The sequence below is a fragment of the Chelmon rostratus genome, chromosome 12 (assembly GCF_017976325.1).
Source record: "Chelmon rostratus isolate fCheRos1 chromosome 12, fCheRos1.pri, whole genome shotgun sequence".
Lineage (NCBI taxonomy): Eukaryota > Metazoa > Chordata > Actinopteri > Chaetodontiformes > Chaetodontidae > Chelmon > Chelmon rostratus.
The window spans coordinates 10,008,091-10,030,739 of NC_055669.1; the positions used below are offsets into that span (position 1 = coordinate 10,008,091).

The 22,649-nt window shown below is 46.0% G+C and overlaps 1 protein-coding gene across 1 annotated transcript in view; it reads right to left on the bottom strand.

Annotated features, from left to right (window-relative positions):
* kcnn1a (potassium intermediate/small conductance calcium-activated channel, subfamily N, member 1a) overlaps positions 1–1,637 on the bottom strand; it is a 43,242-nt gene extending 41,605 nt beyond the window's left edge. The window contains exon 1 of the mRNA XM_041948703.1: positions 1,605–1,637. The gene's annotated coding sequence lies outside the window, so the exon portion shown is untranslated. The remainder of the gene's footprint in view (positions 1–1,604) is intronic.
* Between the last annotated feature and the right edge of the window lie 21,012 nt (positions 1,638–22,649).

Here is a 22,649-nt window from a genome sequence, read left to right on the forward strand (position 1 = left end):
TCACATTGTCTATAAACAGCTAAAGGCAGAGTAGATCTGACTTGATGCTGCCCCGCTCGGGCTTTTTGTTCTTCACTGAATATTCATCAGTGGCCAGAGGAGGCTGCGATTGAGTTTTACGGGGGAACGGTTGTGTATCATGTGCTGTAAATTAAGTAGCAGCTCAGGGGATCAGCAGTCAAATTCTGACCTGAGGGCAAAGACCTGATGAGAAGGAGAGGGGGGGGGGAAGCTTAGCCAATGAGATCGCCCAGGCAGAGCAGGGAACTCATCATGAATACACACACACAGGCGTATTCACATGAACATGACTAACACACACACACACACACACACACACTGACGTTCAAGGAAACACTCTCTGTATGGAGTTTCACAATGGCAGGAGAAGCTTTCCAAACTTGCATTTTCAAGGGCAGGCTGCAAGCGAAGCGTTAGTCGATTGTGTGAGCAAAGTATGATGAAATCACACATCTCTCACATCTCGTTACTGCACTCTGCACTCCTACCAAACACTGTGTTTAACAAACATTTGAAAACAGCCAGCAGGCAATATTGAAATGACTCAATGAGCTCACACACGTCGGCAATATCATAAGATAGGTGGAAAAGGCGCGTGCGCATACACACACACACACACACACACACACACACACACACACGGGAAGCCATCACCGTACGTCTGAATCTCTCCAGCATTGTAATGAATGCCAAATATCTGCTTACAGCTGCATTACTCACACTCTCATACTCTTTTGTGTCGCGATCATGCCCTAACGCAGGGACAGCCTCAGATCAATAACCTAATTAGCCATAAAGCATATGCATTGTGGCGATACATTATATGCCTGGCATCCCTTGGCCAGCGTCTCACAGGAATTACCATATAAATGAACTGCGGCCATTTATTAAGCAAAGAGCCGTGGTGGGGACTTGGCATGCTGCGGAGCTGAGAAAAAAAAAAAGTAAGTTACAACACACATTAGAAAAGGGAGAGGTCGAACAGTGGAGTTACAAATTGCATTGACTGCTGGCAGAGCGAAAACATCTGCCATGCTGCGACTCTACCCGCCGAGTAAGTAAGCAGCGAGGCTCACGGCGGCCGAGGAAACCCCCTACTCGCTTTCTTTCCACTCTTTGTATTCAACTGGACTGCAAGTAATTCAATACACTTCTCCTTGTGCGGGCTCACTCAAACGAAACGCAAAGCGAATGAACTATATCAAGTGGAGCACCATTTGAACCACTTACAGTCATATCAGTGTTTGTGTGGGCTGCCCTACAGTGTGTGTGTGTGTGTGTGTGTGTGTGTGTGTGTGTGTGTGAGACGTGGACATGTGCGCAAGCCCCTGCTGCGTGTGTGTGTTCAAAGGCCGGTGTGAAATGAATTTTAATCCAGAAGATAGTCTTGTTCTGCACATGATTCCTTGACCAAACTCAATACCCCCGAGAGAGGCTGCTACACAATGCGAGGCTGATCTCTCCATAGCAACATACATGGTAACACAAATCTATTTCAGAGCAGGAGTGCACTTAAACGCAGCGGACAAAAAAATAGGGAAAACGGCAATCAATTATTAAGAGAGCTTCGTGTTCATACTTACTGCCCGTGTGTTGCCAGCTGCAGCCCAAACTGAGAGCTCACACCTACCACTCTTCATGCGATTGTTGGTGTTATCACTGATCTCCAGCAGCCACTCCTTCGTCACACACAGAGGATGTGAACTAGGATCTGCCCCTTGTCTGACATTTACATTTTTTCTGCGGGGTGTGTTTACTTTAAAGGTGTTGGCTGCCCTCACAGACTTGAGCGCACAAGGCAGTGGAAACATGGTCGCCTAATGAGAGAAAAACAAACGCAGGGCCCTGTAACAACAGCGCTACGATGACCGATAGAGAAGGTTTAAATCAACATAATGTTTCTCCTGGCATGAGCCCGCCAGTAAATCATAACACTGTAAGCAGATCTGTCGACATCAATTGTTCCATGCTCCGGCGTTCAACGTTACCTCAGCCTTATTGCGAAGCCAACACAAACACACTGATAGGATAAACTGCTTTTTAAAGAGAGGCACCAGCCCAATTACCTCAGTATTTTCCTTAATTTAGACAGGAGGAAAGCCGGAAGAGACCAGCGTTCTGGTAGAATTCACTTAAAATGAATGATCCTAGTTATGAGTAACACTGAACAGACAGCAGGAGAAAAAATGGGAACACTAAACAAGACACTTTAGATGGTTGGAAGCAGCAAAACTGGAATTATTGCAAACAGTTCCAGAAAAGGAATAAGAAGTGTCTTTCTTCAACAGAAATACCTCCACGTGATGTTCTGTTCATGCTTCTGGGAACAAAATCAGCTCCGCACACACAACCGCTAAACACGACCTCACTAAATCCTCCAGACAGCGTCAAAGAGACACTAAGTTGGTTGCAAGTGCCACTTTGATATATGCTGTGTTGACCTTTCCCAGATCATATAGGGTGATTATACGTGTGTCGGACTACAGTTTGGCAGGATCTGCACAAAAGGCTTTAGTGTAATAGCTTTCCTCCTCTTTCAAGCCATCCATTCTGCAGTGACACATATAACCTTATGTTCTCCAGAAAGGTGGGCTGGCACTCACCTGACACACACACACACACACACACACACACACACACACACACACATACACACACACAGAGCTACAGCAGAGCAGCTTACAGGCACGCTGCACCCAACAAACATGGGTGATGTGACAGGAGAGGAAGCACCGGGCTGGGTATTTTTATTCCTTCTTTTCACTTTTAACCCTTGATCTGACAGCGAACGTGCAGCACAAACATTTGTTGTATTCTAAATCATGATAAAACATGAGATGAGCAGAGCTTAAACCATCTGTTGATGAACAGACTGACAAAAAAATTAAACAGCGACTATTTTGATAATCAATCAATTTCAGTCATTCTTCTTTTTTTACAGTTGATCGGACAAAACAAGCTATTTAAAGACACGAACTCAGGCTTGGAGAAATTGTAGCAATCATTATTCGATATTTTCTGACTTTTTACAAATCAAACGGTTATCCATTTATAAAAAAAAAAAAAATCTTCTCAGCAATGAGGAAAATTGATTTTTCAAAGAAACCTGCAAAACTTTCTGTGTCCCCAACCTCTAACCTCTTAATTTGCTACTAAAACTGAGGACTTTGGGGTTTTGAACATTTGATTTACAATGATTTTAAACAATTTCCTATTTATCTGACAATTAATGGAATTGTCTAAATGAATCAGTAAGTAGAATAGTCTGATGTTTCAGTCATCTCATGTCACTCTCTGCAAAAAAACAACAAAACAAGGAATAATAAATAATCGACAGATTAGCTGATTGTGAAAAGATTTGCCGGCTGCAGCGCTGAAATATTGGTTCATATTGTCACTGGAAATGCGCCGGGGAGGATTCTCCAAGTTAAGCTCCCGCAAATCACCCACACTGCCCCAGCACTGTCCCAGCAAAAGTCACACAAATACAACACAAAACATGTTCTGTTGGTGGATTTCTCATTTTAAACTGTGCAGGCATTTTATTCATTGTGAGAGTTCTGTCAACTTTGGTGATCAGTCACAGGTTTCTGCTAAACACAATGTCTGCGTATCCTCAGAAATGAGCCCCGTGGAGCGAGAGCGAGTGCGCCCGTGTTTACATACGTGTCCCTGCAGGAGATATCACCATAGCAGTAAGTGGCAGGCATTAGAGTACTTACACAGCCTATCACAATAGAAGCAGCAATGCACCTTTCAAAGCACAATGTTATTGAGGCCGGACACAATATCGTACTACCTGCCATCAGTTCAGTGGGCTAGCTATAGGGTTTCAGGGTGTGCTGAGGGATACTGTAATCGTATACACTTTATCAGGCTTGTTCTGTCACAAGTGTTTTGTTTAAGGGATTTCAAATGGGAGCTGGGGCAGGGGCCTTTCTCATTGAGGGCGAGTCAATAAGATGTAACCGCGATCCCACAAATATCCATGAATGGATAAGCACGTCTAGCCGTATCAAAATACTTGGCGCGGTCGGATCTGAGGAGTGGAAAAGGTTTGATACTCAGGCCGAGTCCGTCATGGGAGCACTTCTAAGATTTTTTTTTTTCCTTTCAGATTTCCATGATTGAAACTGGGTTATGTAACAGTTGTGTAATAAACAAACATCTTGTTTACAGTGGAAACTATGTGCTGAAAAGCTGCAAAACAAAGCACATAGTTATAATCGTGAATCATATTGCCATTTTGATTGTTTGTAAGTGTATATAAAGTTGTCTCTGAAACCTCTATTATCAGTGACTTCTTCACACTGCTGCTTTCTATCGACAGTCTGAGAACACTGTGGTCATGACTGGTATAAAAACATATGTAAAGAAATCTTCCAGTATCATCAGGATGGCTCTGGAAGACAGAACAGTCCCACAGCTTGTTAACATCCAGCTGCTTTGAACAGTAATGAGCATTAACTTGGACTATTTTTGACCGACCAAAGACTCTTTGTAATGACGTTTTACACTATAATTGGTGCAATATGGGCTTTCGTTCTCGACTGTACAGTCACAATGGTGTCACAACATACTTATATGGTGTTCCAAATAAATTGAAGGTATAAACTGGTGCACAGTATCTGACACCATTACCTTCATGCCTCTGTGGTGCAGTGAATGCAGCCCTGTGGCTTCAACTTGAAACAGGATGGTTGCAACTTCAAGAAAAAAAGTTTACTTTCCTTTCAGTCATTTGGTCATTTCGGCGTTCTGCTGACACCCCAAAATTGAGCCAAGTTCAGAACAGTCATGTCAAGGTGGTTCGATGTGCCACCTTTTGCTGCTGGTGCCAGCTCGGCCCCTGAAAACAGCTGCGGCATTTTAAAAAGGAGTCTCTTATTTAGATGCGGCAGCCTCGTCAGACTGCCTCCTTGTCTTTTCTCTTTCCTGTCCTGTGATATAAAAACTTCACATCGACTGCACCTGGAGTCACTGCTGGGGGAGGAAAAACAGAAACAACTAAGCTGGGGCCCGTTTGAACGTAAGAATAATAACTTTTATAACCAAAAAAAATGAACAGTCTGCTCAAATGTTCATGTGACCAATAGTGAGCCATGTCTGGTCAACCAGGTTTCTCAGGGGAGATGACTGGAGGCGAAAAAGCATCCCCCCCCCCCCCTCTTGTCAGAGCAACAGTGTACCTTTTTTGGTTTACATTTCTCTGCAAGATGCAAACTGCACCAAAACAATTTGTTCTTCAACTCTGAGCAGGCAGAAAGAACACTGAGCTCACTCATTTGTCCAGGAAATAATGAACAAACGTACATGACCGTGAAGTCTTGTGCACCCTGCATTTACATTTACATTACATTTATACTACGTCCTAATGATTAAGTAGAAATTTGAATCAAACTGCACTCAATTTTCCCCCAGCACAACTTTTTCTTCTTCTTTTTCCTCTTTTCTAACGCGTACATGCATGACACACACACGCACCTGGTACCACCACATTTTAACCTATATTACCTGGCCTTATTTCCTCAACATGCTTTCATCCATCTTCACTCAGAATATTTTATCTAATCGACATGCTTCTCTTCTTGATTTTCTTCTCATCGTTTGTCTGAGCTTGATGTCTTCGCTTCTGTTTTCATTCCACACATGACACACACACGCATGCGGACGCAGGCGCTGGTGAGCGCGAGGCAGCTCTCCAGCCAGCACATACAGCTGCTGCATAAAGCGAGTTTGGAAGTATGTCGAACAGGCAGCCAGGAGCCGCTCACACTGACAGGTACAGGTGCAGGCCTAATGATATAAAGACAACCATTGTGTGAGAGCGGTGTCTGGAAGCCACAGTGTTAACCCCCCCCCGCTCAGATACCCTCCGTTCTGTGGGAACAACAACCGCTTTGTGCCTAATTCAGCTGCCGCGGAGCGTCATTTGAATATTTGCAGCGGTCTACCCAAAACAACACTGCAACACGGAACAGGTGAGTGTGTGCGCGCGCGCGTGCCATCGCGCCCGTGCGTGCACGCGCGTGCTTGTGCAACCAAATGAAATAAACACCGGGTTAGATAAGAAATATTACGCGCTGGCTCACACGCACGGTGGTTAATTCGGTGCTTTTGGAGAAGCTTCCTAACACTGAATGACGATTCTAATACCTCCTCTTTTACATACACACACACACACACACGCACGCACACATACTATGCGCGTGCACACCAAACACATACGTGAATGTGCTCTATCAAAATCATTTGACAGGCGTGGTCATTGAGTCAAAACGTAAAGGCCAGTTTGTTTTCATGATTAGAGGCCAATTAGATCCGACATCGCAGGAGAAAATGTGAGAAAAAATACCTTATGGAGGTCGATGCGTATCCTCTCCTCTCCTTTATGCGGGCTCTCTGGCCACAGGTGATAGCTGGAGCCGTAGTTGGGGCTGTCTTTGCTGCTGTTGCTGACAGTCGCAGACGAGTTCCCCGCGTACGCCTGTTGTGTTGCTGGGGGGGTTACGCGGGAGTCGCGGCTGTGTGGCTGCGCCTGATCGCCCTGCGCGGAGATCCTCCCAGACTTATTGCGGTCTTGTTCACAGTGCTGCGGACGCTGGGGACAGAGCCCCAGTGCGCCTTGCTGCTGCTGCTGCTGCTGCTGCCGCTGTTGCTGCTGCTCTTGCTGTTGCAGCAGTGGAGCCTGGTGAGTCCTACATAGCTCTCCTGAGCCGCTGGCGCAGTAGTTGATAGGCAAGCTGCTCCCCACCAGTAGCTGTTGCTGCGCTCGTAACTGTGGGATCTGTTGCTGCTGCTGTTGCTGCTGCTGCAGGTCCTGAGTCTGAGACTCGAATGCTCTCCTGTTAGCCTCGGTTGACTCACATACATTTAAAGAGCGCCCTTTCTGCGAGTTTGCACGGATTCCTTCAGGGGAGGGGTCCCTCTGTTGGAGTCTTAAATGACTGTGCTGCTGCTGCTGTTGCTGCTGCTGCTGCTGCTGTTGCTGCAACAACTGCCTGTGGTCTCGGTGCCCTCCTGCTCCTCCTCCTCCCCTGCAGCGTTCCACGATGCTTGCCTGTTGGTAATTATTGGCACTCCTTCGGAGCCGATCCCCCCTTTTAGATTCCCGGGAAAACAGCAGAGAGGAGGAGGACGACGTTGGTGGCGGCGGTATAGGCGGCGGAAAAGGTGGGGAGGGCTGCGGTGGGAGAGGATCGACAGGATGGTGCTGATTTTGAGAAAGACTCGCCTCCTGTTCGGAAAAACTGCAGTGGCAGCTCGGAAAAACAGGCTGCTTCTCCGATTGCGGCGGCGGCGGCTGCTGCTGCTGAGAGCCGGCCGGGGCCCAGGGATCCTGCTGCAGGTGCGCCGGCTGCCCGGTGCTGGGTTCACCGCCTCGGTGTGAAGGTCGCTGGGCGGTGTCGTAGCTCGCCAGAGGTAGAGGGTCGCCGCTGTGAACAGGTCTCCGAGATGGCTGGCTTAGACAGGGGAGCTCCTGGAGGCTCTGGCGGTGAGCGGCGGTGGTCGAAGTGCGGTCTCGGTGGTGAGAAGAGGGCGGGGGCGGCAGGCTGAAAACAGGAGCGACTGGGTCTCGGCTCTGCTTGCTGTTTCCTTGCTTTTCGTCGGGGATTTGGTGCTGATGGACAGCTCCCGCGTACCGATGCCGCATCCCCTTGATCGCCTCGTCTCGCTGTGGTTGCTCCTTTGCCGTGCAGAGCTCCGACACCCGTTCATTGCGATCAGTCCCAGCAGAATAGGACCGACTTGTATCATTGGTAGGTTTGACCAGGACCTGCCTTAAAACGTCACCGTACAGCCAAAACACCGCCTTCGAGTGAATATCGGTCCATTGCCTGCTATGCGCACAGGTTGCAGCGGATCGATCACTCCTTAAGGCTGTTAGGATATTACAAGAATGGGATTATCGAGATATAGAAAGGTGTTTAAATCCCGCTCACATGGTCGATCGTCTTAATCCACTGTAGACCCAATAGATCGACTTTGTCAATGTTGGCCATAACCACCCTGCATAATCAGAAACCACTTTTACCGCTACGTCACCCAAACAGATCCACGGGCCTGTCAAAGACTCTTGCCCAAATAGATCCTGAACATCACTATAGTTTATGATCAACTCTACGATTGCCTGCTAGTCCTGAAAGTGGACTCGTGATTTAAAAATCATGACAGGAGTAATAAACACACTCTCGAGCTCTATTTCCGAAACACATTTCCACTTGTTGGCCCATGGAGAAGCATCGAAGAAACCGGCTCGTAACGATTACCTCATGCCATACACCCTGAGCCTCGCAGCCTGGTATTTAATAATTTAGCAGAATATGCCTGGTTTTGTATTACCAGGCAGAAATATTTAGAATGGGGGCTGCATGCGGAGCCTGCAGTCGGCTCGCAGCCTTCTCTGCGTGAGTGTGTTTGCGTGTGTGTGGACGTGTCTTGCTCATGTTGTGGGGACATGAATCTGTTTACACAATCATATTGTGGGGACTCACCTTCCTAACGGGGACAAAACGCAAGTCCCCACAACCTAAATCATTGCATCTCAGAGTGAAGACTCGGGTTATGATTATGGTTGTGGTAAGTGTCCAAGAAATGAATGTAAGTCTATGTAATGGCCCTGAAAGTGATGGAAACACGGTGTGTGTGTGTGTGTGCGTGCGTGCGTGCGTGCGTGCGTGCGTGCGTGCGTGCATGTGCGTGTGCGTGTGCGCTGCTGTTGCATGCAGTGTAACACAGTAGCGGCTTCACCGTCACCAGCAGTCGGGCAGGCGGCGCATGCAGACGGGGGGAGTCTGACGGCGCTGTCCACGGTGCTGAAGCGGTCAGGACGCGCAACACAAAAATAGCCTCTGCTGTGGCGTCAAGCGGTCAGAGGACAGACACGCGTCCATCAGCTGTGAGGATTATTCATTGGGTGACACATAACTTGGATCGCATTCAGATGTCTCTCTCTCCCTCTCTGGTAGTGAAATATGCTGATATTTACAGTGAGAAAGTTGTCATGTCTATTGTCACCAGTGGCCGTGCAGTCATCCCTGCCTAGCACGACTTCACTGTAACAGATGGGAACAAAATCCACTCGACAGTCCTCCCTCTGTGTTTACCCGGGCAGTGTTTCCTCGCTCAGCTGTAGTAAAGGCACCAGCATAAAGAGGGAATTTTGTACTAAACAGGCTTTAGGAGATACCTCATTGATTTAGTGAACTCCGAATGCTGAAGCCTCACATTCTGTGTCCTCAGCTGAACTTTCCATCAGACCTGTCAGGTCATCACCAGGTGCTTTTCTAAGTGAGTGAACTTCCAGTAGCTTTAAAAACCAGAGCTACAAGGACACATACAACAGACAGAAAATGATCAAACGCAAAGAAATGACAGAAACAAAAATCAACATAAAGCCATTAGAGCAGTAAGTTGTAAAGATGCCGGTCTGTGCAGACAGGTTTGGATCATTGAGCTTGGACTGCACTTTAAACATTTGATTGCTTTAGGGGTCTGGCTGCAGGATCAGGACTCAAAAATACTACCAGAATAAAATCCAGGAAAGCAAACTGAAAACTTCTCTCAGGTTAATGACTGACAGCGTGTTTATGTGTCTGTATGTGTGTATGTATGAGTATGTCAGTGTGTGCTGCTGTTGCTATAGTATCTACCATACACATGCTGCGATACATAACACCAGATAACTGCAGTCCTCTATCTGTCCTTATCAGATAAACGTTACATGAAATCAATGCAGGTTTATCACATTTTTCTTCTACTTTATTTTCTATATTCTTACATGTTATTAGCTGAATGTAAATGTAATGTTATGTAACACAGATGCCTTTAGGAAACATCTGTGCACGGAACAAGGGCTGCAGATGTCATCCTCCATGTCTCACAGTGGAGTTGTGGTCAGTACAGAGAGGTGAAATAATGACAACCTTATACTTACATATACTTATACTCTACACAAAGGCCTGTGAGTATTTTATCAAAATAGACTTTAAAAGAATGAACCTTTTCTATCCTTCTTCCTTTAACACTCTATAGGAATAGGTTAGCATTCGAAAATATGAGCATAAACAACACAAACACACTATTTTAGTGCAGGAGAGAGAAGTTGAGGCTGAGCCAAAGAGACAGGGGATGGAGAAGAAGAGGCGGCCAACTTTTACATCATACATTAGCCATTCTTAATAAGTAATAATCCTTTCCTTAAAGCTGGTTCAGCCATTTGGACGTTTGATGGGTCTAAAGACTGCAGCGGTGGCACACTTTGCCTAACCACTGGAAGAAAGCTGAGGTACACTCTGTTTTATAGCTGCGTGAAGTGCTGCAGGAATTTGGAGTCAAGCTCTGGCCAGGGCCACATTAGAAACCTGATCATTTTCATTAAGTAATTGGTCGCTGTGACCTGTGCGAGTTCCTTGGCAAGATGGAGTTTCATTTGCTAGTTTGGGAAGCAATGTTACTGCTTCCACATGAATAATTAAATCAAACTTTACAACTCCTGGTCGCACACAAACACTCATTCACGGCTACAAACGCCAAACCCCACATTAGCCCCCTCCTCTTTCTCTGCCTCACACACAGCCACAGCCACGACGACACTACAATATTTCACTCAAGCAGCCTCTTTCTAGCAAAAGCTGCCCCCAGAATTTAGTGCCTCTTGGACGTGTCCCATGCAGCCGCCGAACTTGGCTTTTGCAGCCATGCTAAAAAAGCATATTGTGTGTCTCTGCCTTGTTGGCTCCTGGAGGGAGAAGCAGCGGAAGACGCGTGACACTAAAATGGTAGAGGAGGAAACATGGAGGAGGCCAATGGCTGCAGCACGTAACATAGGAAGTAGATAAGAAGCCTGTAATTACAGAGAAAGAGGAATCCAACCAGGGCGAAGCAGAGAGATGTGTAAGTATTCGTGTGTGCGTGAGAGAAGGAGGGAGAGAAACTGATAGTGTGTGTGTGTGTGTGTGTGTGTGTGTGTGTGTGTGTGTGTGTGAAAGAGAGAGAGAGAGAGAGAAACTGGACTGAGAGGGAGAGATATCTAAAAAGAGCAGGTGCGCCAACACAGAATAGATCAAAAGAGTTGAACTGAAAGGAAGAGGAAGACAGAGAATGTGTTGTACTGTGAAGTGAACCACAAAATAATTACACACAGGTACAGAGATTAGCCTGTTATCTGAACACAGAATCATCCACACTGACAGACAAGTCACATGTGCCTTTATAATCACTGCTCCTACAGATATCTGTGTGCCTCTGCGCCATCTTTCTGCACATTGTGCGATCTGTCCACCTTCAGTTTGTAGCTGAAGTCCTGGTGAAGGGTTTTCTTTGTCCAAATGGAGGATCTAAGGAGAAACGGTGCCATATGTTGTACAGATTTCAAGTCCTCTGAGACAAATCTGTGATCTTAGCTCTGTGAACAAAACTGACTTATTGTCGCTGCGCTTTGAAAACCGTGAATCTCCCATGAACAACTTCCCAGTTTCAGCGATGTTGCAGCAATTTGTTCAGACAATTTGGTTTTAAATTGGTTTATTTAGTTTAAGAAGTAAAAGAACACTTAACTCTTTGGTTTATCTGAAAAAATCAAAATCTCCAGCCTTGAATTTATGTGCTTTTCACCAGAGTGCAACATTTTGATGCCTCAACTTTTGCTTATTTACATCTTAAAATGGTGTCATGCTGGAAAGTGATTTGAGAGCGCAGTTTAGTGAGAAAGAGGCATTTTTCTGCCTCCTGCACTACAAATACAAGTCAATATTTACTGCAGCGGTGCAGCCAGCTGCTCTAAAGACAGAAGCGAACAATAAAAACAACAGACAAGGAAGAAAGAAAAAAAAGTGCAGAGAGGAGTTGGCTAAAAAGACGCCGCAGAGGTTTTAAAAACACTTCCTCTTCGCCTTGAGTGCGTCATGTGAGTTAGCTGTGTGTAACACAGCCATCTTGAATTAGCCTGTCAGTTCTACTGCATGTCGTGACCATGGCTGTCATCTCACTCAGCTGTGACTAACTGGAGTGATGCCTCAAGCAAAGAGTTGGGTGCCGCAGGAGCGACAGCAGGCCTCGATACAGTGTTACGACCGGTGAATAACGTGACACATATTCAGCAGGACTGATGCGTCTGGCCTGTGCAAAACGCTGATATGCTCCACGTATGATAAACAACCTGTGATCTGCAGATAAGAGGCGAGTCGTGACTCAACCCGGCGCGGCATCATCCCGCACTCGGTGCAGCCAGTGTGAGATGATACCAAAGGCATGCTTGAGACACGCTGGGAGACACGGGATGCCAGCCGCAACAGGGCCCTGCGCTGCAGAATTCATCTCTGACAGCTAAGATCATTAGTTAGATTTGCTCCGGCTACTCAAATGACTAAGCAGCTTCGCCATCATTCACGAAGGGGCAGGTACAGGGAGAGTCACTGTTAAATATCAGCTGACACGTTAGCATCCCAAAGTCCCATAAATGAGTGGAAATATACCTGTGATCAAGTGTTTTCTATTACCACCACAAGCAAAGCCAAGGTGCAGGGGATGATAAAGTGGCCCGTGCAGGCGGCAGCTGTAATGCACGGGCATGTCAGGTATAACATCCGAGATGAGATGAGATGAGATGAGATCCCAATGAAGGAAGAAGGGGATACTCGAGAAGCATCCTGGGTAATCCTGACACGCAGCCATGCGCTTAGAGGAGCAGAGGGGTGAGTGTTCACATCCATCTCAGAGGATGAACAAGAGGGCAATTAGTCACCTTAGTTCATACAAAACGCCCCCCACCACACACACACAGACACCAGCGCCTTGTTATGGTTGTTTCCTCCTCAGCACGCTGAAGGAAAGGCTATCATGGCACAGCTCTATTAATTTACTGTAATATTAGATTTGCTCTGGTTTTTAATTATGAGATTATGAACGACAATAGGAGGAAAATCTTATTGTCGGTGGCAATTAGGAAGGCAAAAGTATTTTGCGGGAACAAAACTGTCCAAACTATTCACATACAAACAAAGAGGACAGATTTAAAGCGCCCTCAGAGATTTGTTTTTCATTAGATAGCTCCCTCTTTCTTCTCACTGGTTTATCTCCATCTGAGACGTTATCTCACTCGCTTTAAAGCGCTGTACGTCACACTCTTTCCTACTTCTAATCAAGGTGCAGCTGTGTTAATGCAGCAGTGACAGACGCGTCTCTGGGTTTTTCCTCTGCCGCTGGTTGGCCACGATGCCTTCTTGCGGCGCGACAACAAACACCTTTTCACCGGCGCGGCCTTGGCACGAGCATTGGACCATCAACCTCTGTTCACACAGCACAATGATGCCACTGCATTAAGCGGAGCAGCTGATGATGAGGGGAAGTGAAGAGGACAAAGAGAAAGAGAAAAAACAAGAGCAAGGTCCATTTATAATGCAGTCTGGTGTGTGTGTGTGTGTGTGTGTGTGTGTGTGTGTCTGCATACAAGGGTTAAGATGTTTGTGCTTATGTGTGTGTGTGTGTGTGTGTGTGTGTGTGTGTGTGTGTGTGTGTGTGTGTGTAAAAAAAAACCACGTGCCTCAGGGTGTGTGTTTGTGCATCCATGTGCACATGTGAACACGTGCATACCTGTGTGGGCGGATGGGACCAGCGTTTGACAAGAGCGGCTCAGTTTGCCCGGTTGTAAAATATGGTGATGAGAGATAAAGAGAGGAGAAAGCTCATCACCGATGCAAAGGTTCAAAGACTCGGCCCCCGTCTCATCATCAGAGCTGCAACAAACACAAAGGAGGTGACCAACTGACCCCCCATGTTCACCACCAGCAGGCTGGACGGACTGTACACTCGTCTATGTCTTTAGAAAGATCCTGCAGAAAAGCACACTTGAATGTCTTTCCTTCTTACATTCATCAACTCAACCATCTGCACGAGGACAGAAACCATTTTCAACAGTCTCCACACAGACAGACAGCCCTCTGTGATCAGACTCATCTAATGCAGGGAATGCACCTTTATATTCCACACACTGCACACTTGCTTCCTCAAGGCGCAGCTATGTCAGATAAGAAAATTCACCCCTGCAAAAAAAAAAAAAAAGTCATGCACTGGTGCTGTCAGGTGTGAAAATGCAAATGAAGTGAGCTATAAAGGTTACTAGCGACAGATATTAGACCCTGCAATCGCAATTTCATCATGCAACCCCTTCATACCCCTCTTCTTCTTTATTTTTTGGACTAACACGGACAGAAGAGGGGATGAAGTGTGAGGAGAGGGGACGAGGAGAGGGGACGAGGAAAGGAAAGAACGTACCTTTTATTTGATGGAGGCTGCACGTGCTCTCTCCTCGCAGAAGACACATCAACGATGATTAGAAATGACAGCAAGAAAATCAATAGTCTCCTTCTGAGAATAGGGACTCTTCCAGTCATTGCAGCCTCCTGTCTGCAGTGACTGCCTGTAGCAGGGAATAACGGGGAATACACGCTCTGGATTTTTGCGAGCACATGCTCAGCTTATTGTCGCTGCTCGCTCCGCTTTCCCTCCTCTCCTCCACCTGTTCGTGCTGTGATGAAAAAAAAAAAAACACCTCTGTTTTTATTTTGTTGTATTGTTGTTGTGTTTGCCTGGAGTCCTCAGTCAAATCTCATTCCTGCCTCTGTGTCATGAAATTAATTATAGGAGGGGGCGTTTGATATGATTTAGAGGCAGATCGATACAATTTGGACTTTTATCAATTCAGCGCGATAAGAAATAAAATCGGAGACGATGTGCGGCTCCCGTGGGGGGAGAAAAAACGCTGATGGGTGCTGTGACAAATCAAGAAAAGCACTGGAGGGGGTTTTATGACCTTGTGTGCGCTGACGCCCCCCCACCACCCGCTCCTCCCTCTGAATTGATGCGGGGATCCCTGATGCTATTTTTAGCCTCTCGGTCGTGGAGAGCCGTGCGTGGGTGGAGGAGAGAAAGGGAAGAGAAGCAGGAGGAGGAGGAGGATGAGGAGCAGCAGGGGGATGAGGAGAGATGGAAGAGAGGGAGGAGAGGAGGAGAGGCGGTGGGTGGGTGGGGAGGGGGTTCCCATGCGGACTTAAACTGCAGCAGCATCAACACAAAGCCCCCCGCTGTGAGGGCTTTGAATCGTGACCAGACAGCCGGGAAAAACAGAAAAGGGGAGCGCCGTGTCACACAGGACGGTACTGCTTTCCTTCATTTAGCTGGATTCTTCTTTTCTTTCTCTTTTTTCTTTCCGTTTTGTTCCACCAGGCTGAAATTACACAGGTCTGCGGAAAAGACTGTGGAGGAAAAATCATGCAGAATTATAGAGTGTATAATTATACAGTGGAAAATGGAAGCTGATCAGAGAGTGTGCAGCAATAAACCTGCAGCGGCGTTTAGTTTTAAGACGTGCGATATTTTCACAGCTTTATGATTAACGCAGGCCTTTGTCAGCTCTGTCGTTTAAATGTCTGATTTTAGACCCGCTCCGTCTAAAATCATTCCATGAGCAAATATTCATTTAATGCTTGTGCTTTAAAAAAATCAAGATTTATTGAGTGTATTCTAATCTAAATAGCTCAACAGTGTCTCCATTTCTCGTTCACAAGGGCCAACCAGTGCTCACCATAAGCAGCCTGAACGCATTTCATTACAACATGTACCCTGCTCAAATTAAGTCACACAATTAGCCGCACAGACTGAAATCAGGAGGAAAGTAGAGGGACGCTCGGCATATGGGGAGAGGTTTTATTATTTATCACCAGGGACTATTTTTAGCTCCTGCTGCCGTGTTGGCGTAGAGGGTTTCCGGGCACATGGATGGCAGGTTTCCCCGTCACCCGCGGGTCACACGGCGGGGGGAGACCCAGGCATAGCCGACCATACCGCAGGAAAAAAATAAATAAATAAATAAATAAAGCAAAAGACGTAGGCATGAGAGAGGACTCCTCTCGCTGGTTGCATTATTCACTCCTGCACTTAATCAGAGGCGTATTATTACTGAGAGAAACAGGAGCAGCCGAGCTGCCGCAGAGGGGGCGTTTATAGGCTGGAGTGGCCCATGTGATGGAGAACACTAAACATTATAAAGCAAATAGTCCCCAACACTGAGGTTACTTTACCTGACGTTGTAGGCCACCTGACAAGAGTGCACCTGTGACCGCAGAGCCCTGACTGAGAACATGACAGCACTGCTGTCGTTCAGTAATATTTTCGCATATAAATGTCAGAATAATATTTGTAGCTTAGCAGAAGAATACTTTATAATACCTGTGTCACCGTCATCTGCAGGAAGGTTTATTCTTGCTTGTTGTCAGGTAGGTTTTAAGAACAAATGGCTTTACCAACAGCCAGAGCAGCGTGTGTGTGTGTGTGTGTGTGTGTGTGTGTGTGTGTGTGTGTGTGTCATCATGGCAAAATGTGCTTCTGGAGACACCTGATGCACAGAAGTGTTTTGAGTATGTTGCCAGGTGTTCAGATGTCTGCCTGTGGACACATTTTCTCAGTAGTGTCACAGCCTTGCAAGATGCAGTCACAACATTTTAAAGGTTTGTAGTTGGGATGCAGGCTGTGTTTGAAGATGGGTGCAGCCCCACCCATGAGCACCCAGTGCTGGTGTAATAGTGTAGTAATGGCTGAGTACATCAGCATGTTGATGGGTGTTGCGGCAGCTCTGATCACATTGTAAAATGGTCTCTAGTTGTTTTTGGGTGTGTATGACATCAGCTCAATGACATCACATAGTATCTGCTGAGGCGGAGGTACCTGACCTCTCCAAGTGAAGTGGTAACCTTTCCTGGATGTGAACAGATAACCTCGCTGTGTGTTTCTGCAGAATAATTAGTCCTAATTTGTGGCAAAGGAACGAGCAACGATCACGTTCTCACCACAGAGAATTCAGGCCAACACTGTGGTGAAGAGCGTAGCTGACAGGGTCTGGAAAAATACACATAATGGTGCTATTTCCGCCTAAATAAGGGAAATAAAGAGGAAGAACAAGAGCAGGATAGAGATAAAGCAAAAGACGTAACGTGGATAGACAAAAATTGAGAACAATGGAGGAGTGGAGGTAGTGAGGAATAAAAACAGGGTTGTCTGACTGAGTGGGAGACGTGGGAGGGAGAGGGGAAGGAGCGAGACAGGGTGCATTAGAAATGATTGGAGGGGAGCGATAGAACGAGCACACACTGGATGGGGGTATTCTGATGTTCTGGATGATAATGCCGCCTCGTGTCCTAATGAAAAAAGCCAGATGCTATCTGGCTCCTGGAGGAAGCCGGACCTCTTCTCCCCCTCCCTCTCTGTCTCCCTGGTGGGGCGCAAAGCCACTTCCTCTGCTCTTGAAGGGCCCTAAATACAGTGGGGGATTAGCTTTAGCTTCTCTTTACTGCCAAAGTGCCCTCGAGGTGTGGAGAGGCAGCAGGCCTGTCCCTGCCGCCTGTTGGTCTGTCCGCCCTCCATCTACTCTGCATGGACGTCTGGATTTCCTCCACCCTGCCCGCATGTCTTCTTATCCATCAGAGTCCATGTGCGTGTCAGCTGGCCTGTCTGTCTCTGTCTGGCCAGCTGTTTGTCCAGTCTGTGTATTATTTGTATTCCCTGTGTATCTTTGTGCTGGTCCAGCGTCTCTCAGTCCCTCCCTGACAGCCTCCCTCTCTCTCATGTCTGTCTGCATGTTGACGCTGGGCGCCTCTCTCTCTGTTTGACTACCTCCATTTTGCTGGACGTCTCCGCCGCTCGCTCCCCCTGCTGCATGCCGGGCCGCCTCTCTGCTTCACTGCCTCTTTGCCTCCTCGGAAAAAAAAAAAAAAATGTAGAGAAAGAAGGCTCTGCCCCGCCCAAACAAAGCAACATTACTTTGTTATCCACAGTGCAACCTTTATACTACAAGTTTACAGTCTGCGTGTGCAAATGTGGGTAACTGTGGCTAATTTAAAATGGAGCTGCAGGGAAACAGAACAATGACACGGACACAGTTCTAATTAAGGAATTAAAGCAGCTTAGGTTTAATTTGTAACAAGGTCCGTTCATCAGAGAATTTAACTCCTTACCTTGAATGGGGCTGTTGCAGGATGCAGCTCTTATTCACGGCTGACGTCACCTTCATAGTCTTTAAGTATAGAGAACCAAACTATTAGCAGCATTGTTTTAACCGTCAAGGGACACAGTGACATTTTACATTTTATTCTGTTTAATTTTTTTCTTTTTTTTACCAACCCCTTAAGGCTACAGAGTATTTTTGGCAGACAACCACCCTGGAGATTCACGGTCACAACCACGATTCTGCCTTTTTTTTCTCACTTCTCAATATCAAAACATTAATACGAGCAAAACCAAGAAAGTTTTGAACACGACAAACAGAAAGGATTTCGGACCTGCACACTTCACAGTTCAGTCCGGTGGTTTAGAAACACCAAACGCAGTAAATCACTGGTCAAACTTGAGTTCAGAGCTGAATCTGACTTCTTGACTTCGTCTGCATGTCACAGATTTGTAGAATTTCTTTTGCATTTCTGCGGCTACAAAAGGGCTAAAAAACAAACCACAGTACCTGCAGTGCTGCTGGGTAATAACTGGACTTCCTGTCACTGTCTGTCACAGAGAGAACCAACCAGCAGCTAAAGCTAGATAGCTAAATCAAGTGAAAGCTAGCGAGCAAGCTACCCACAGCTAGCCCGTAAGCTAAAAGTTAAATTACTCATTGATTTTTTTTTTTTTTTTTGATCAGTTTTGTTGAGCTGAGCTTTTGGTAATTCAGTTAGTTATTCAATATAACTGAACGGGGCAGTGGTGCAGCTCAAACCAGTCCCAATAAAGGAAGCTAAACCTGCCAACTGCGACTAGCTTAGCAGTTTTCAGTGGCTGTCATTTCAGCATTGTCACTGTAGCTGCTAAGCCATAAACTTAAAGCCCCTGAGGGGCTGCATGGACGGGCTAATGAGTGTAATTGACGCGCTTGTTGTAACGCTGCCGTGTAGTGTTTATGAATTAAAAGTCCGACTTCTATATTTTTGGTTTGTGGTATTTTATTTGCTCACCTTTAAGTTTCCCATGGACATAACTCAAACGATGAACCTTGAAGCAAAATCATCTAATAATACAGCTCGTGGCACACCGTATTATTCCTCTCGACAAAGCGGTCGAAAACTGTATCCGTCCAGCAACACCTGTCACCTGGACGAAGGTTGCTTCCCATATAGGACAACGACCCCACCGCATAGTGACCCCTACTGGCCCAATTAATGTTTTGCATTTGATTGTTTTAAAATGGCTCCTGCAGTCACTCTGGTGGAATTCTATAATATTGCATGCTATATGTTGTGGTTACTTTTTGCACATTTAAGTGTATTAAATTGTGAAGTATGTAATTTATTACATGATTTCAATATGATGTAAATATTAGTAGTCAAGGGGGAAAAAACCAACCAAAGCAGAGATGTTTTTAGCTAAGGACAGTAGTCTAATAGATCGAATTAACTTTTTTTTAACTATCCAAATGCAGATTGCAGAATCCTCATCTGTAGGTGTTTTGTGGTTTGATGGCAGTGATTTTTGGGTTATAATAGTCATCTTAAAACCAAAATGCAGGAAATGAGGTCAAGATTGTTTATTAGGATGTCCCTCATTAAAGAAAATGCACGTTCTAGACACTATGACTATATCAGCAATATAACAGAGCATAAAAGACATAAAACAATACAGACAACTTGTTTTTAGTTGACTGAGGCTCAGAAGGGTCTTTCTTGCTGTGTTCTGGGCCTGATGCTCTTTGTTGGTAATGGGCCAGACAGATGTGCTTGCTATCCATCAGCCCACAACATCTTCCATGTGTCACTAACAGTCTATTTCCCCGTGGTGCTGCCTCTCTTTAAAATGTGTCATTTTATTGTTCTGATTCCTCTCTCTTCTCTGGGGAGCGGAATATGATTTCACAGAACATTAAGTGGATGGGATCTAAGGGAATATGTGTGAGGACTGGGGATGGTGGCGGTGATCTGGCCTAATTAAGCCCTCTCTCCACCCCCACCCCCCAGCCCCTCCACCTTCACTCCACTGCCCCCACACCCCTCTACCCCCCATGCTCTCTGATAGGTTGGTGACTTTCACCGTGGAGTGTGAAGGGCGAAGGAGTACTCCTCAAATCATAATCCGCCTGACTTTGGGAGAAAAAGGATTAGTCTAGCGGTAGCCTGAGCAGCCATGCAAAGACACACGCTTCAGCATCCTGTGTCTGTTTAACCCTATATGTCATCTATGATGCCACAGAGAGAGTAAATGGACATATTAAGGCTTCAGAGCGGTGTAGGCTTATTCCTTCATGGTCTTGCTGGACTGAAATTATATCAGGCAATGAAGCCACTAATCAAAGCGCTGCGCTCCATCCAACCTCTTCCTCCTTAAATACTGTATGATGCAACCTGCTGTTGGGTTATAATGATGCTCTCCATGTTGGCTATACAGTTGGGGTTTACATATATTTCATATGAAGGCGTGACCTCATGTTTTCTTAATGGCTCTGACCCAAGTATCATTGCACGGGTGAGTGGCGGCAGGTGGGCACCAAGCTACTAAACTACTGCCCATTAAAAGCACGGAGTCTTGCGCAGTGTTGAAACAGAAAGGAAGACCCACAGAGGTCAAGCAGGGATGAAGGCCCCAGATACAAAACACATGCTCCAAATGCACCATCCAAATGACGAATGACTGTGACTGTTGGCGTCACCGTCGTGGAGGCACAGGAGAGGCAGAGGGAGCAGGAGGAGGGGGGGTCCTGCAGCTACAACACATGCCCCCTCCTGCACATCGGGCACGGGGCGCGGGCAAGCGTAGGGTGATTGATAGCGGTGCCAAGACAACATCTCGTCAGGGGCCCAGTGCACAAGGGTGCCTAGCAGAGCAATGATGGACGAGCCTGTAGACGCTACATAAAAATCGAACCCGGCATATATAACAAATTCCCAGCTCCCTTTCTTAACCTGTAATGTATAGTGATAGAAATTTGTTTCGCAGTCCATTGCTGCGGACAGTGATGGATGCCAAAAAGAAAGAGAGGCAAAGGGGAAGAGGGGAGGAGAAGGGGGTGATTTAGCTGTGTGTGTGTGTGTGTGTGTGTGTGTGTGTGTGTGTGTGTGTGTGTGTGTGCTGACACAGTGTGGGAATCAGTGAGAAGTGCTGAATGTTTTGCAGCCTTTTTGTTTGTGGCACTCACTGGATGCACATACATCAACACGAAAGCATACATACAGACACTGGGAGTGTTGTGCACTCCCTGTTCCATCTCTGAGAACATTTACTGTTCATTAAGACTGATATACACAGGCCTAACAGTGTTATCCATACAGCACTTTGTCTTGCATTTTATGCATGAACTGTGCTGTATGAATAAAGTTTATTATTATTATTACATCAGTGTTAATTTTGTAATATTTACCATGTGGTGTATGCATGTATTTGCAGCTTTTCCAGTGACTCAGTAACTTTAGCGGCCCACCATGATTCAGCATGATATGTCAAAGTTCATCTCAGGCTCTTAGTTACATGCTGCCTTCTCTTCTTATTACATCTATTAATAAGATCAAATAGGGGAAAAATGCAAGATGTCACTTTTGCAGGTGCCTCTCTGTGCAAAGGCTGGGTTGATGTTCTTCTTCTGTTTCCTGCTCTAACAGCCATTTGTGCAGCACATATGAGCACACACACGTGTGGTGTTACATGACCCATCATCACATGTCATACTCTCCCAAACACATGCACTCACACTCCCTGACAGACAGGAGTGTGAGCTCGCAGTCTATACAGTTTTTCAAATTGCGGTAAATGATTTTTGTTTGTTGTTTTATAAACAAAATAAATTCTACAGTAAGTTAAGTACATTTCCGTTTTAATGAGCCCATTAAAATACATTTGTAATAAAATTACCTAAATTTGCAAAATAGTCATTTTATGCCATCACTGAGTCTTTTAAATTATGGACAATTTGTTCACTTATTTCACTTAAGTGCTTAAATCGTCGGAAAATGAACTTAAAAAGTTTGGAACAAAAGTACACATTTTAATTGATTATAGCCAACTAATCAAAAGTCTATATTTATTCTGGTGGTTCACCCAAGCCTCCGTGCACATGCCCTCCCATGTGTGTACTGATTATACCTTATTAATGGGGACTCACATAAACGGCATGTGCACACAACAACACCGACCACCTCGGCGCATTGTTAGCCTATCAAACTGACTTGTCGTCACGAATCTCCCAGCGGCTGATGAATATTAGATGGGAGCGGATAATACCTCGACAGAGGAGGCCTCCCCCCACCAAGGCAAGAGAGGCTGCATGCTCAGCAGTGAAGCGCTGCCCACTGAGACCAAACCCAGCCTGCTGAAAGATTCCCATGCAGTTGAGAGCAGGATGCTGTATAATTGTGGGTGGATTTCATGTTATTCAGCGAGCCAGAGGAAGTGTGTCCGTGTGCGAGTGTGAGTCCATATTTGTGCATTTGTATGACAGAGAGCAAGAGAGAGGGATGACGAAGAGAGGTATTCATCTCCATCTATCTCCATAAACCTCCAATTGGATTTTACAGCAGTTGCCTCTTCATCATGAACTGCGATGGATTGTATTCCAAAGCTCTGGCTGTGAGAGGAGGATTTCAGGGCTTAAATTTTTTTCAGTT